Genomic DNA, 17,347 nt, shown 5'->3' on the forward strand with positions numbered 1-17,347 from the left:
CAGGCCATGGATATCAGATGCGCCACAGGAGGTGGAGCCAGCATTGTGGAGGGAAGGCACAGCCCTATTTAGGTCCCAGGTGCAACTCCTTCCTCCCATCTACATGCAGATCTCCCTATTCACCACCGGGCAGACCCATCCTGGCTCCTGGAGCCAACCACACCAGCCAGCCCCTGTCAATCACAAGCCAGACATGCAATTCACATCAGGCAGGTAGACAAACTGCACACAGAAATGCCAACTTCTAAAAGTGGCACTTCTCTAGTCGCAATAAATCTGCGCACACCATTGCGCAGCATTTAATCTCACGAGTTCGCACAAACTCGTTCCTGCACTCCTCTCACATCAGGAGTTACCATGGACATACATATCCCCCATGCATTCCTATGGAAGGGCGGCAAATTTCACTACACGCACTCAGAGAGCGCATGCACCTTACACTGGGCCACAGTGCTAAAGTGCGCAGAGGCTACAAACTACTAGTATCATTTTTTATTTAAATTTGTTTTTATTGTTGCATCAAAGTATATCAGTACAGTGTAAATAATCCGCCGACATGGCCTCAACATTCAGCCACGAACAGCTAGGCGTGCAACGTTTTCTTATTTTATATAACTGGTACAAACACATATTTCCTCAGTTAATCAGTACATTATGATCGTGCGAATATGCCTTCAGGCTGGGAGATAGTGGAGCAGCGTCGCCGTGGGGGCGATGAAGAATGACGGGCAGGCAAGTTCCCGCCATAATATCGCAGGATCGGGGGTCTGTACTATCCATATACCAGTGTTACCAGTGAACAGGGGGGGATAAAACAGTGGGAGGGAAGCATGTGGGCACTAGCAGGGTCTAAGCAGGGGGATACTGGCGGCGGGCGAGGGACTAGATGGGTGGCATGACATATGAGAATTTGATCAGGATACAGGGGGTACCGGGACTCGGCCTTGGGGTGGCTTACATCAGGTAGAGGCTACTGGCCTTCTCGAGCAGGGGGGGGGGGGGAAGGGGCAGGGGGGTCTCCTATCTGCGCGGACTGCCGGAAGCTGTGGAGGAGCATGGCCCATTCCATGGAGATGGGAATTTTTCGCGCGCCCCTGGCTTCTTCTTCTCTCAGAGCATCCTCCTCCGCTGCCGCCCATTTACCAACTGCCCCCTTCCATTGTGCTATAGGGGGGCCCTCCGGGGATCGCCAGCGCATGGTTATGCATCTATTTGCCAACAGGAGCGCTAAGGACATGAAGCGTCTGTGCACCGGTTCTTGCTTAGAGACGTGGAGGATGCCTAGTGCGCTGGACTCCCAGGTGGCCAGTGTAGTGAGACCTGTGAGTTCCGACAGTGTGTCGTGTACCGCCCGCCAAAAGGGTTGAAGGAGGGGACAACTCCAAAACATATGACGGAAATCTGCAGCAGGGGAACAGCATCTGGGGCATAGGAATGGCGTGGAGGGGTAGAACTTTTTCAATCGCGCTGGGGTGAGGTACGCCCTGTGTAGTATGTAGTATTGGATGTTTTTGAAGCGGGCGTTCCTGGAGGCGCGTTTTGGGGCCTCAAGTGCTTTAGTCCACTCTGAGTCGTGTAAAGCGCGACCTATGTCCTCCTCCCATGTAGCACGCAAGGCCGTCAGGGGAGCGTGTGAGAGTTCCTGGATGGATTTGTATAGCCAGGTGACCAAGTGGCGTCCCACCCCCATATGTAGGATAGCATGTATTACTGGATGCGTGTCTGGCTCGCCAGTTTGGAGATTGAAATGGGGCCGGTACCCATCAAGCAGCTGCCTATATCTGAGGAATTGGCCCGGGGAGAGCCCGTATTCTGCGACCAGGCGGTCGAGTGGCTTCAGCTGACCCTCCTCGAAGAGCGATTCCAGATCCGTGATGCCACATTGGGACCATTCGGTGAGCAGTGGAGCCGTGAAGTAGGAGTCCTGCCTAGGGCTGCCTATCAATGGTAGCAGTGGGGAGTACGGGGGCCTACTGGGGGATAACCGGTGGATCCGCATCATGCATTGGTCCGCTATCGTCACATGGAGGGGGTAAGTGCGCCGTGGCTTGGTGCCCGGGAGGAGAAGACGGGTGAGTTCCGGGGTCGCGACTCTGCCGGTCGAGGTGACAGTCTCCTGAGGATAACGGTCCGCCGTCCAGTAGGATAGCCATTGGAGCTGTGCCGCGAGGAAATATGCCTCGAAGGACGGAGCCCCGAGCCCCCCTTGCGTCGTGGGGAGTTGAAGGGTTTTCAGGGCGACCCTGTGTCGGCTTGCACCCCAGATAAGGGTCCCTAAGAGGGAGTCAATGTCGCGGAAGAAGGACCTGGGTGGTATCACCGGTAGATTTGTGAAGTGGTAAAGGAGTCGGGAAAGCATCACCATTTTAGCTAGGGCTATCCGCCCTATCGGGGCCAATGGTAGCTTATTCCAGAAAGCGACAGTCGGGCGCAGACTAGCCAGCACCTTGCGGTGGGTACCCTCATAAATGTCTGCTGGAGAATGGTACAAGCGGACACCGAGGTACCGGGGAGCCTCCGCGGACAACGAGAGTTTACGCGGTCCGAGCTCAACTTCCCGGGGGGGCAGGCCCGGGTGTAGGGGGTAGACTGTGGATTTGTCCCAGTTCACCTGTAGTCCCGAGGCGTCTGCAAATTCCGCCAGTGTTGCCCCAATGGGGGCTAGGTCCGTTTCAATGTCTCGGACATATATGAGAAGATCATCCGCGTACATGGACACGGAATGGGTGCCGTCTGCGAGCGGTATGCCCCAGTCTACACCTTCCTGGCACAGCCGAACCACCAGCGGTTCGACCGCCAGCGCGAATAAGAGAGGCGACAGGGGGCACCCTTGTCTTGTGCCTCGTCGAACTTCAAACGCCGGTGAGATGCGTCTCCCGATACAAACTCAAGTGGTGAGATCGGTGTACAGGAGGCGTGTGTATGCCATGAGCGTCGGGCCGATATTAAGGCGCCGCAGGACTGAGAACAGATAGGGCCAGGTGAGGGTATCGAACGCCTTCTCCAGGTCCATAATGAGGCAGGCGGCGCGGGGAAATCTGTCGCGCACTTGGTCTTGAATATGGAAGACTCGGCGGAGGTTCTGGGAGGTGTTCCTCCCTGGCACGAAGCTGCATTGGTCGGGGTGGACCAGTGGGCGTATGACCTGTGCATATCGGTCAGCTAGAATCTTCCCTAGGATCTTACAGTCGGCCGACAGGAGTGTGATGGGCCGATATGACCCCATGTTGAGCGGATCTCTGTGGGGCTTGGGAAAGGTGACAATCACGGACTCCCGCAGCGACTGAGGTAACCTCCCTAGATGAAGAGACGCCCCGAACATCCGTGACAGACGGGGAACCACCAGGGGAGAGAATGTCAAGTAGTATTCTAGTGGGAAGCCGTCCAGTCCCGGTGCTTTATTCCGAGACATGGCACGTATCGCCTGGGTGACGTCAGAGGGAATTATCTTGGCGTCGAGTGTGCGCTTGTCGTCATCCGATATCATGGGCAACGTCAGAGGGTCTAAAAAGTGATCCACAGAAAACGGGGAACAGTGGGTCGGGGCTCCGTACACCTGCGTATAATGACGCTGGAATGCTAGGAGAATCTCGGCCTGCGATTGCACTAGTACACCTTCCGGGTTGATAATATCCGTGATTGGCTTGATTTCGGTGTCCTGCCTCGCCATCCAGGCCAGCAGCGCCCCGGTTTTGTCTCTGTCCTTGTGTACCCTAGAGGCGTGTGCCCTGAAATTGTATTTTCGGAGGTCAGCTCAGGCAGCCTGATACTCCGTCTTAGCCTCGGCCGTGAGCACGGCGTGTTCCTCCGAGTCGTCAGGTCGTTTAGTGAGTGCGGCCAGAGCCTGTTCTGTGGTTGAGAGCGTCCGCTCCAAGGTGCGGCGGACCCCCACTACCTGTTTGATGCATTCTCCCCTTGCCACCACTTTGAACGCGTCCCACTCCACCAGTACCGACGACGCTGTGTTCTCGTTGTGTGTAAAGTAGTCCTGTACGCTGGTGTTGTGTGCGTCCCTGAAAACAGGATCCGATAGGCAGTCTCTGGGGAGGCGCCAGGTGGGGACCGGTGGGTGTGGGGGGCGCCAGGTCAGACGTATGATGTGGGTGTCATGATCTGAGAGGACCCGACCCAGGCAATCTGTAGAGGTTATCTTAGGGAGGATTGGTGCAGAGCAGAGGAAATGGTCTAGGCGGACTCGGAGGTTGTGTGGAATCGAGTGGAAGGAGTAAATGCGAGCTAGTGGGTGTAGGTGTCGCCATGCGTCAGTGAGCGCCCAGTGCGTGGTCCGTGTCCTGAAGAGGTCTGCCTGTCGGGGGGCCGGGGAGTGCATGGGGGGAGGATGTGAGCGGTCCAGGGTGGGGTCCAGTGTGCAGTTAAAGTCACCTCCCAGCACCCACGGGACTGTAGTGAACTGGGCCAAGACGCCCGTAAGGTGATCCCAGAACTGATCCTGATCCGTGTTAGGGGCGTAAATGCTGCCAAGGAGTATTCCCTGTCCATCAAGTATTCCCTCCAGAAGCGCATACCTGCCCTCTCTATCTACCACCCGCCGGAGCACCCGGAAGGGAGTGCCTGGCCTTACCCAGATTAACGCGCCGCGCGCAAACGCTGAATATTGTGTGGCACAGATGATCCCTCGCCATTTGGCCTGCAAACGAGTAAGTTCAGCAGCGTTAATGTGTGTCTCCTGCAGAAATGCTATACCGGCTGACATGCACCTAATGTAGGAGTACACAGAGTAGCGCTTACTAGGCGTGTGTAGGCCCCGTACGTTTAGTGTAAGGATATTAATGTCTGAGTGGGGGACTGCCATTCCTAGGGTGCCGCGGTTGGGAAAAGGGCCCCCCTGCAGCCCCCGTGGGCCGCCCGTGTGTATGTGTCACATGTGCTCCTGCGCGCCAAGCTTCCTCAAATGTGGGGGGGGGACTAGGGGAATTAACAACAACTAGAACCTCGGGTGGGCAACTGTCCCAATACTGAGGATACATCACCGGGGGTGGCATATCCAAACTAGTGTCCCACTAGGGGAGAAATTCAACAGATATCCGTGGGGGTGGCAGCGTGTGTCACTGCTGGGCTTGTGCGCGGGTCGGGCTCTAGCAGGAGAAATGTCTATCGCTCGCTAGCGCTTACAGTCATCAGGCAAATCAGTCAAGGCTCCTAGACATCGCGCAATACAGCAGGCAACCATGAGAAGGATATAGCAGGTGACAGTTCAACCTTCATGAAGAGGTGGCAGGCTGGCTGGCCAGGGCAGCGTCCAATGTGAGTGCCATAACGAGGGGGGAAGAGATTGGGCCAAATCCCGACATAGTCCCATCGCTGTCCCGGTCTTTCTCAGGGGTGAACAGGTGTGGCTGACCTTCCAGATCCGAAGCGGGGGGTGACGTGTGTAGTTCGGTCACCGCTCGTAGGGCGTCTCGTCGCTCCTGCATGATTTGTGTGAGGTCGGGTGAGTCGGGGGAGGATGCCTGGCTCTTGGGGCGGCCTGATCGAGCACGGCTCACGCCCCGTCTCCTGGATCGTCTGGAGTCATCGTTGCGTGTCCTCTGGGGTCCGGGTTTAGGGATCAGCGGGCAATGAAATTCAGTCCAATCCTGTGCATCCGCCGCCGAATCGAAGAAGAGGGCTTTCCCTTTGTGGATCACTTTAAGGCGGGCAGGGAACAGCAAGGAGTATTAAAGATCGTTTGCACGGAGGCGCCTCTTGACCTCCAGAAACGTGGATCGTCGCTGTTGGACCTCTCGAGCATAGTCCGGGAACACCATGACGTGTTGGTCCTCCACCTGCAGGGGGCCCGCCGTCCGGGCCGAGCGGAGCACCGCATCTCGGTCTCGGAAGTGCAAGAATTTAGCCAGCATGGGTCGTGGAGGAAGACCGGGTTTGGGCGCCCGGGCCGGGACCCTGTGGGCCCTCTCGATGGAGAAGTACGGCGACCGGTCGCAGTCCGGGGTGAACGATTTAGTCCAGGATTCCATGTAGGCCAGAGGGTCCGAGTTTTCAATCCCCTCCGGCAGGCCCAGGACGCGGATGTTACATCGTCTCGAGCGCCCCTCCAAGTCCACTGTGCGCTCCTCCAGGGTCGCCACGCGGCGCAGGACCTCCTGCATGTCCGCCTCCTGCGACTTCACCGCGGGGTGTAGCTCGGTCACGATCCGCTCACCCTCCTTCACCCTGTCCGCCAGCTTACGGTGTTCATCACGGATTATGTTAATGTCCGTCGTCAGGGTGCCCAACCTCTCCTCCATCGAAAGACGAGACATTTCGATTGCCGCCAGCACTTGGTCCAGCTTCGCGGATAGCGTAGGGTCGGTTTGCGACGCATTGGCCTGCGTCCATGTCCTTGTGTGTGGCATCTTCTCGACGGCCGTTTCAGGGACAGCGGTCACCTGAGAGGCCTTCGGTTTCCCCATGGGTGCTGTCCAATAGGGGGGGGGGGCCGGATCGTCGTGTGCCTCGAGGGCGGGAGGTCGTCGCCTCACAAAGTTGCCGGATAGGTGGTAGCCCAGTGCCGGTCGGCTCCCTCAGTTCCCCCTGGCTCCGAGGCGGGGTCCGTCTCACTCCGGGGAGCCCCCACCAGGGGTGTCAGGGGCGGTTTGCGGGGGGGTCGCGTGGGCGTCCTCTCCTCCCCGGGGGGGGGGTGCGGCACAGTTTCAGCGCCAATCGGCAGGGCAAGGGTCAGGTGGCGTGGACCAGGGGCCACCGGTACCTTCTCCAGCACGAGTGGGGCACTTCTACCCTCGGGCGAGGTTCGCGTTTTACTTCGGCGTCAGGCCTCCATGGGCGCCATCTTAGGGTCAGGCGCCCGGGTCCACCGGGCAGTGTGTGGCGGTGAACGCGCTCTGGGTCTCCCGGTCAGGTGGCGACTTGAGCAATGATCTCTCACGGGGCCCCGAGGGAGGAGGGGGCCACCGGGGTGCCGGCGTTGAAATCCTCGGGGGAGGGGGGAGAGATCAGCACTCACTGCCCTCGGTGCAGGCTGCGGGCTTCTGGAGTGCCCAGCCTCGCGTAGGCGGCTCGCCCGTCGGCTCCCCGTAGTCCGCGGTGGCAGGTTGGCCGAATCTGGAGGCCGGTCAGGCTTCCGGCGGGAAGACAGCTCCGGTGCATCGGAGCCCCGCGGCCGCCATCTTGCGTGTCGGAGCGCCGACACGGAGGAGGGCGCCGTCCGGTGCGCACCCCCCGTGGGCTGGTCCTATCGCCTCCGCAGGTTCCTCCGCAGCTGTCGGCCGGTTGCGACCTCCGGGGCCGCCGTTCAGGGAGCCGGTCCTCAGTGGCTCGGGAACTGGGCAAGATGCTAGCCCGATCGCAGAGCCTCAGCAGGACACAGCCACCATCGTGGCTTGCTAAGCCACGCCCCCCCACAAACTACTAGTATCATGTGATATTAAAAGGCAAAAAGTTCAGGGGTGAGCCTGCCAAAAGGGCCAAGTCCAACACATACTATGGACGATGCAGTCCCAGATTATTAGCTAACGTTTCCTCTTCCATGAAGAATTTAATAATTTCTACTTGCTGTTCTTTCATTTTGGATGCTTTAGAATCGATTAAAGATCGAGTATTGACTTTCTGCCAACACTCCTAGGAATACTTATGATTCCTTTACTACTGCCTTGAGCCAAATCCGCAACATAATAGCCTTAAAATTGAGAATAATAGGTTCAGCCATCCAGACCTGTCAACTTATAAATAAAACACTTTGAGAGAAAGGGGGCGGACTTTCATGCTGAGAACTGCCTGGGAGGATCACCCTCCAAAATAAACAAAGAGTGCTGAGTCTGCCACCTATGTCCTGGGGTGCTTCCACAATTTGTAAGGGAAATTCGCTGCTTAATACGAGCTGGAAACCCAATCAGAGCAGGGGTTCGCAGCCCTCCTTCCCCTTCCATCGTGTGATATCAGGTCTTCACTGTGTGACCGTGTGAAGGGAGCCAATATCGTGGACACACGGGGGCACCTTTTGAGTTGGCAGCTCTGTCAGCCTTTAGCTCGACTAATTAGATGGTTTTACTCCAGAAGATTGCTAGGATTTGGTCCTGTCGGAACATATAGTGTAAGCCAGCGTTGGGTAGGTTACAAAGTAGGGGGCATATTATCAAGGGGGGTTATCTCCACTTTTTTGGCTTTAATAGCCAAGAAAGCGGAGATAAAATTATCTCCCTATTACCTAGCTGTCGCTAACACCAGTTAGCGACAGCTAGAAGGAGATAGCGATCATCTTGGGCCCCGCTTTGCATGTCAGTGATATTTATCACTAATGACATGCAAAGTGGCCGTGCCAAGATGTTAGCGACTGGAAACAGTCGCTAACATCGCTATCTCCTATTACCAACTTTTGGAGATATTCGCGCTAAGCGCGAATATCTCCAAAAGCTAACACCTGCCCTGAGCAGTTCTTAGCCAAGTTATCCAATGGGAGGTGGATAACATGGCTAAGAGCATTAGCTCGGTAATGCATGAATATCGCGGACTTTTCAGCGATATTCATGCATTGCGGCCGTTTTTTATCGCATTTGCGATAAACCTTGGTAATACCAAGGTTTATCTGTGATAAAAATCGCCGCAGCTCAGCGGTAAATTTTTGTCTCTAACCAAGCAATAGCGATAATTATCGCTATTGCTTGGTAATATGCCCCTAGGTGTCTTAAAAGAGAATTCTGTCCTACATTTCGATTCGAGTGGAGCAAACCTTGTGCTGCATAAACTGTATTTACCAAGGAATGTTCAACAAGAACGTCCTTAGAAAAAAGGTCTTAAAACTATTTGATCAGAAATACAAGAAGATTCCCCTCCGAAACCTTACATCTATTCTCCACAATCAACCACATTTGCTGCCATTGGACCTTATGAAAACACATATACAATATAACATCAAAAATAATTAATAAATAAAACAACAATCCATAAAAATATTATGAAGTAATCCAGCAGTGTACCTTCCTATGCAACATAAATTATAAAATGAACATTACATAACATATAAATGAAAAGAATCAACAGATTGGATGCAAGTAGATCGTTTTTTAAGGCTTGGTATGGGGAATCTACTGGCATTTGTGATTGGTTAAACACTGTCCCATTACGGTTTGGGGGGTTTCTCTCTTTTCTTTGAAGTCCAAAACAAATTGAGTCGGCGTCTGCTGGCAAGACCATCAAAGTCTAAGGCTAAGGAACAATGAGTAACATGCATAAGTACATTTCGTTCCAAAATGTAGTGGTAGTGTTACCAATAAGCAAGCATATCAATAATGTAATTACATCACCAGTAAGAAAATGCTCCCTTAAGAATAATCCTTAGTCAGCTCGCATTTCAAAAACCTACCATTCGAAGTAAATAGCGTCCAACGATTTCCAAATGGAGATGCATGCTGCCATTGTTCCACATCTGTCCAATTTAGAGAGACCTACTGTTTGCCATTTTAAGACTATACATCCTGAAAAATAGCAAGAAGAATCAGACTTTCCAACACTGGATTATTCGCATTATATGTAGAGGTCTTAAATTCTTGTGTTACATGCAGCTTAATATGCGACAAGGACGGCGTGTGCTTTTAGCATCACGTTTCTTAAATAATGAGGGAGGTTGCATTCAGAGAATTTGGGGGCATATTATCAAGGACAGGCGATATATTATCACCGCTTTTATCGCAGGAAACTGCCGATAAAGCGGCGATAATGACCTTGATAATAGGCTCTATGAATTCCAATCGAAGCCCATGTTAAATGTGAACACATCTAACATGGGCTTCGATTGGAATTCATAGAGTATATTATCAAGGCCATTATCGCCGCTTTATCGTCAGTTTCCTGCCGATAAAAGCGGCGATAATGTATCGCCTGTCCTTGATAATATGCCCCTGGGTGTCTTCATTCAAATTTCTAAAGTTGCTAATTAATAGGCAATATTAGATATTCCCCCCTTATCAGCCAGCGTGGATAAGGAACACATATGCATACAATTAAAAACAGAGACTTGTGACTTGAATAAGTGCATCACTTTATACCACAACAAAAAGAATATGTGCAAATAGCGAATGAAAGGCGCGAGTATCTCGTAACTACTGCAGGCGCCTACGATGTAAATAACTTTTTAAACGCTCATTTTCCTGTACGACAAGCGAGCACACAGTTGAGCTGAGATGCCATCAATTATCTCATCACATGGCATCACATAATAATACTTTTATGTTCTTTTTTTGTCTATGTATCGTTTGTGTGTTGTTTCTTTTTATCCCTTCTCAATTTTCTAGGTCGACATATTAGTGGTTACTACGAGCTGGTGCCACCCTAAACAAAACACAAAGAGGGGAGGGGGGGCGCACTACCACTTATTTCAATAGAGGTAACTTATTCAGATTCTCCCACTTACAAATAACTCTTTTGGCCCTCATGAAGCAACAAGGTTCGTTTTGACCACCATAAAGCGTAAAACATGTCGATCTTTTAGTTACTTGGGTACATTATTACCCCACTAGCAAAAACAACCTACGTTACTTTTTATTCTGACAGGGGAACCAACGCATTAAATACATATTTGTGGTATCATCTAGCCAGTTTTAAATACTCACTCACACACTCACTCTTCACAACCCCTCTTAAGACTCACACCTTCATATTAAAAGAACTCCCATAAAGAGACCCTTCGGGGGACCTGTAGGTCAGTACAGAGCCGATCCTACGAGAAGCAACACCCAATGATGAAGCATGACATCCCCCGGGATGTGTGAGGGCAACAAGAGACACAACTTGTGACTGTCTCATGTTGAAAAAATAGAAACTAGACACTCATCTCTCTACTTACCCTCTTTCAGGACCCTAGTCGTGTCTCAATAGGAAAAGTACCCAAATCTTGGATTAATATTAGATATTGGACATCCTCCAGTTTGTGAACAAAGCCTGAAGCTTGCAAGAATGATGATGTCATACACCAGTTCTCAGGGACGGGTATGACATAAGGATAAATAGGAAATCGGTGTAATAATTATTGCTGTCATCCTTGAAAACACAGGAACCGTGTATTACTGCAAGCTCACTCACTTGCCAAAAAATTCCTCTTTCTTGTGTCGACTTGAAGTGAAGTATAACAATCGAAGCTCAGTCTTGAAGGGTGTTGGGGTGTATGACATCAAGTTCAGCTAGTATAAATCTAACTCACAATATATATGATGTACATATAGGGTTATTCCCTTAAGAAATATGTGCAGCTTTATTAACGCTAAGGAAATATTCTTAGTAACATCAGAAAGTCGTATAACCTAAACAACATTGGCTATGTGAGAGCTATTGGCTTTGCCAATGTGTTTCAGTCAGGTTGTACACCACCATGGCTACTGGTTAGCATGTCTAAAAGTTGGCGGCAAAGAGAATAGTGGCATAGCGTAGAGTGTTGTAGGGTGGAGTTGCATAGAGTAGAGCGTTGTAACTGGAGTGGCGTAAAGTGTCATATAATGGAGTGGCGTGGAGTAGCATTGAGTGAATTAGTGTAGAGTGCTACAGAGTGGAGTCCTGTAGAGAGGAGTGGCATAGAGTGGAGTAGACGGTAGTGGTAGAGTACAGTAGAGTGTTGTGGCGTAGAGGGGAGTATAGTGTTGTGGAGTAGAGTAGAGTGGGATAGACTGGAGTGATGTGTAGTGCAGTAGAGTGCATTATCAATGAGAACCAGCTTCAAAGGGCATAGGGATAGTGTGTTTGTACGGAAGAAAGAAATATTATTTCTTTTGAAAGCCCTCACCCACCAACCTAGTCGGTGGCATGCATCATCATCGGGCTCCACCCGTTGACATTGAATGTGTACCGGGTGTGCTTCAACACCTATTGACAGCGGAGCTGGATTCGTGGTGAATGAGTGTGCAGTGATAGAGTGTGAATTAGAAACTGTCCTCGGGTACCAATTCCTATACTAGGTAATTCTATTAGCGGGCCCTTGGAAGTGTTAAAAACAAAGCAATGGATGTGTTGTGGAGTTATCTATGGACTCCCACATCCTGTGTGGTCAACATGTTTCAGCCAGGCCTTGGTAATGAGCTGGCCTTCTTCAGGACCTATGAATGTGTGAAGTGCTCGTAAAGTGATTTAAAAAAAGGCAGGGTCAGGAATTGAGTGTAAGTGACCCGCTATGTGTTGCACTCGCTAAGGTGCAATATGGGTAAGAGGGTGCTTCCTTCTGTGCTTTGTACCTGTAAAAAGAAGGGACATAAAACAATACAAACAAACACATAATGAATAGAAATTAGCATCCCAGAATGCAAAGGTATCTTATGTGCTCAAATGCAGTCGTGTCCGTGTAGTAACCATAATGCTAAAATAGTGGCGCGGTACGGACTGTGACGTGGTAGTTGGTCGGCGGTAAAAGCTACATGTACATATAATCAATAGCGGAATCACGCCATGCTGCCGAATTGGTGGCGGACAGTTAAAAGATTATAAATGCTTACTCTTGAGATTATCAGAGCAAAGCTTCATTAGCATCCGGCATTGGGGTCGGCTTTGAAAAACGCCTTCTATTAAGTTAAAGAGGAGACATACAAAAGAATGAGTGAAGTTGCCTAGAGACCAAATAGAGGATCTCCCGTGGCCTCGAGAGTCAGCAAGTCCTTACAGTCCCTACTTACTTGGATGAAGCTCCTTTCCCGCGTCAGCACCTACTTGGTATGCATCGGTTCATGTGGATGTTCACCCTCTGGGTGCTCAGGCTTAAATACTCCCCACCATGTGCCAGCTGGAAACACTTCCTCAATTGAGTGAGTAGCGTCTGCAGCAAGAGAAGAAGGGTAGACATAGAGGAATGACTAGGCCCTCACTGTGTAGGTAGACAGAGGAAAGACCTCACTATGTGTAGTACATAGACATAGAGAAAAGACTAGGCCCTCACTGTGGAACAGGAGCCCGCATTACTATCGATGCCCGGGCTGCTGGCGCAGGCCGCCTCTTAGTTCCCATTCTGAATAGTTACCAAATAAAGAGACGGGCGCTGGCAGCAGGAATCAAGAACAGAGTTTATTACTCATGAGGAGAGCCTGTCATTTCGGACACGAAACACAGTGTCTTTCGGGAGGTGCTCTATTAAGTGAGCTGAGACATCTTCTTTTATACCTTACAAAACACTTGGCATTACAATCAGGACATTGTGACATAAAAAAAAGACATCCCTATAATCCTCGTGTCAATCCTACCCCACATATGTTATCAATAGAGACCCTTGAACTGTAGATAAGGGAGGGGGCAATGACGCAGCTGAGTGTTCCGCTGATTATTAGGAGATGTGCGCCTGATCGTATCCCAAGGGGTGGGGAAGCCAGGATCAATAGTGGGTTCTTTGAAGAGGAGTGACTCCATACCATAAGGGGCAATAAACAGTATCTTCCGGCTTAGGCGATGGCCTCGGACATGTGTGGACAGTCCATCGCGGAGGGAGGGTTTACTAACAGAGGGGTTATTCATAAAAGGAAAGGAGGTGTTGGTCAGGCGCGGCCGGGACTCCCAAGGACAGGGTCTTGCAGAAGAGGATGGTTTATGACTTGCTCGTGTGAGGGAGAAGGGGAGGGGGGAAGCCAGGGTGTGCACAGGGACAGAGTTGCACAGAGAGAGAGATCTTATGACCCATACATGAAAGAGCGGGGGCAGTCAGGTGCAGCTGGGGAGGGCTATGTCAGCTGAGGCGAAGGATGCCTCTTCAAGAGGAGATGGGGGGTTTGCGCGGGTCAAGCAGAAGGGTTGCCTTGCAGGGCAGGGTCGCGCAGAGGGAGAGGGTTTCATAGTCTATGCATGTGAGAGGGGTTTTAAGATACGCACAGGAGGGAAGCCGGGGATTCCAATGAGCAAAAGGCCATGGTGCCTAGAATGGCTGTCACGTACATATGGGTACGGGCTTTTACTGGCGGAGTGATGCGGTCAATATTTTATGGTATTCATGGTGCTTACAGGGGGAGGAGTGGGAAAAGGGAAATGAACGCTGTTTATGTACATCAATTTCTCTAATTTTCCACATCACTATGTAGGTAGACATATATAAAAGACCTCACTATGTGTAGTACTATTTTATTCAGTTTGAGGAATAATAAAGATTGGGTTATGAAAGTAAAAGGTAGAAATTATCGCTTCAGATTATGATAATTTAATTGGGGAGTGATAGATGGGCAACGTGAACCTTTATATTGAGAGCCGGGTAAATGATATATATGCCCAAATCGCACAGAAAATGGGTAATTGTATTTCTGCAACACTTCATAACAGTAAAACTGTGGAAACACCACACAAACATATTCAACACCAGATTAGAAACATAGAGCTTGATTAGATAAATACAACAAGACAAAAATCCAATAAGTAAAACTTGAGTTATGAATTTTTTAAGAATAAACTTTAATAAGCGCTTACTTGGGATATCATGTCATGCTGGACTGGGACAAAGTCAAAAGTTTAGGCCAACTGTAAAGGAGCACTGGACAGATACTCGGACCCAGTGAAACCAGCTAAAAAAAATATCTTATCCCTGGTTGCATGGACATCGAGGATGACGGGGTGCAGATGAGGTGATACACCAGTTCCAATCCACGCAGCAGTGGCGATGCGCTGGTCCTGATCCACTGAGCAGCGGCCATGCATCAGCTCCAATGAGCAGGGTGCTGCGATGCAGAGGTTGCAGTCAATGGGGATGCAAAGACCTTGCGCCAGGAAGAGCGTCACTCAGTGCTGTTTCTGAGGGTGATGCATCACTTCCAATCAAGGCAGCAGTGGCATTGCATCACTGCCGATCCATGCATCAGAGGTGATGTGCTGCTTCTGATCCACACAATGGGTCGATGTGTTAGTTCTGATCCACTCAACAGTGGTGATGTGCTGGTTCGACAGATGATGAATTGGTTCTCTTGGGGAAACACCTATGCCCTCTTCCAAGGGTCCGAGACTTGGGTGGCACCTCTTGGTAGGTCAGACTCTCAGATGTCCAGGTACAGAAGCAGGGTGTGTAGGAGAGTAGGGTCTGCAATCCTATGATCACCCAGATTTTTTGCTTTTGTTTCACTGGTTTACGACTTTCTCGGGCTGTGGGCCTGCCAATCAGACCCACAGCTTAGCTGTTCTCTCGCTAAATTGATGTGTACCCTAGGTGCATTACCCAATTGGAACTGGGCCACCTTGTCAGACCCTGTAACTCAGGGCATCGGTGTACCCAGGGCCTACCAGGGGCTGAAGCACGTATTATGCCACCCCTGGATGGCCATCTAAATCTGACACAACTGGTTGCGCGACAGCTGGGGCAACGTGGCGTACTCGCCCGTTGCTTTAGGTATAGTATCCCTATATCTAACCCTAAAATGGACACCCGAGTTCCTATCAGCCACTCCTATGGCAGGCCTTGACAATCCTGAAGGCAGAGTGCGTGGAATCGTGTAAATTGGGCTCTGGCGCGAGCCGAGCCCGGTTGCAGCTTGCGGAACCAAGACCCAATGGCTGTTCCATGGTAACGCGTACCATATTGGTAACTTCGGTATCGCGTTATCAAGACATGTCGAGTAAGGTGTCATACGAATCGGGATGCGGCCCCCTCACCAATGCTGGCGACGGGGTTAGCATTCCACCATTCTAGAGGGACACGACATGTACGTAACTGTGAACCCCGGTTAAAGTTAACTGAAGCCTCAGCTCCACAAAATGGATGCTGCCACCACAGACACGAGTCTGACCTCCTGCTGCTGGGAATCCTCCCAGCGAGGAGAGCTCGGACAAAGGGTTTCCTGTCCGGGGCGGTGTTTGCACCATCCCAGACAGGGTTTTGTGTATCCTGGGTAGGCAGGGCTTTGCAAGAAGGTGACTGCGGAGTGGCACCCCGGTGCTCACTACGCATCTGCCGGTTAGAACCAGTTCCAGGGGCGCGCAGCCCCTGACTTGGGGAAAGTCCGGCAGGGGAGAGGGGTGTAACTACCCTCCTTCCTGGTCCCACCCCTAGGGCAGGACCTAGTCATGTACCCACCCCTTTCTTAAGAATAAAGGCCGGAGCGGGGACCCTTCCAAATTAGATCATCTTTGAATCAAGAATACTTTCTACGAAAGGACTTCGAGACTCTTCTCAAGATTTCTCCCTTGTGACTAAGGAGTAGTCACCCTGCGTCCGCAGGCACCATCTAAGAACTCTGCGGTTTGCTGCAAGTCCTTCCTCAGGAATCCGACGGCCCAGCTCGACGAGAACCGGCTTCCCTGGCACCTCTGACCTCTACCCACATCGTCAGCTCAGCTGAGATCTGTGGGTGCGACGAGACCTCGAGGGACCGTCCATCATCAAAACCTGCACGCTTTCTTAACCAGCACGATCACCGAAGAAATCCTCTGGTGAGTGCTCTGGGGTCCGAGAAGCCCCGACCCTGAGCAGCGCCAGCACCGAAGTACAGCCTCCCAGTATCTCCACGATCTGCGTGGGGCCCTTCTGCTTCACTGTTCAGCACGTTGTCCGATCACTAGCCGCTGGCTTGTGATTCTTTTGACGACAACCGACAACCAATGCTGCTGGTCTGGTTGCTCCAGACTGGCCTTTGCTCCCTTCTGTGAGAGGAGCATCCCGGACCCTCCTGGTCCTCTCAAGACGCCATTTTAGGCCCACCACGTGGCCCTGAAATCTGCCAAGGCTTGTTGCCCCAATCCTGGGCCCAGTGACGCCGATAGCATCAATCTTCGTGGGACAGCTCGCACCTCCATCCTGGTCGCCGACAACGCCTCCTGGTCCGTGAGACTGCAGAGCCTAGCGTCGCCCACTCACCTAGTCGAGGTGACGATCATCCGGTGCCCTCCTGGTGCCCTCTGACTACTGGCTAGTAGTGCGAACTTGGTCCCCTCTGCTTTCAGGTGTCATCCATCTCTGATCCAGGCTTGGATCTCTACGAACTATTCTCCACTGGTCGCCGGCCAGCAACTCCTTCCTTCCGGCTCCTGGCTCGTCAGCGAAGACCCCCGACGCCTGTAAGGCTTGTGCAGCCACAGCCCTTGTGGCTAGGTAACTTCGGCATTTCGGTGCCCGCATACCCTCCTTACTTAAGGGTCCCGAGTCCCTCGCTTCCGACTTGCCTTATCGGGTCCACCCGAGACCACTAAACTTTCCATGCCCTCGGGCACTTGTATTGATTGTGCACTTGAAGTATTTTCCTAAGAGTTTTGTTCTGTGCTTAGTACCCTGTCCTCATAAAGAGTCCAGGGCTGTTGTGATTCTAATAAACATACTGTTTATTTTCATAACACTTGTGTGGTGTCCTTTCACTTGGTGTTCAAGGGGTATGTGATGGTATAACAGCTGGCTTAACACGCCCTCTAGAGTTTAGCCCGAAGACTGCTCGTATCCACGCTACTAGGATAGCTGGTCTAA

The sequence above is a fragment of the Lissotriton vulgaris genome, chromosome 1_1 (genome assembly GCF_964263255.1).
Source record: "Lissotriton vulgaris chromosome 1_1, aLisVul1.2, whole genome shotgun sequence".
Classification (NCBI taxonomy): domain Eukaryota; kingdom Metazoa; phylum Chordata; class Amphibia; order Caudata; family Salamandridae; genus Lissotriton; species Lissotriton vulgaris.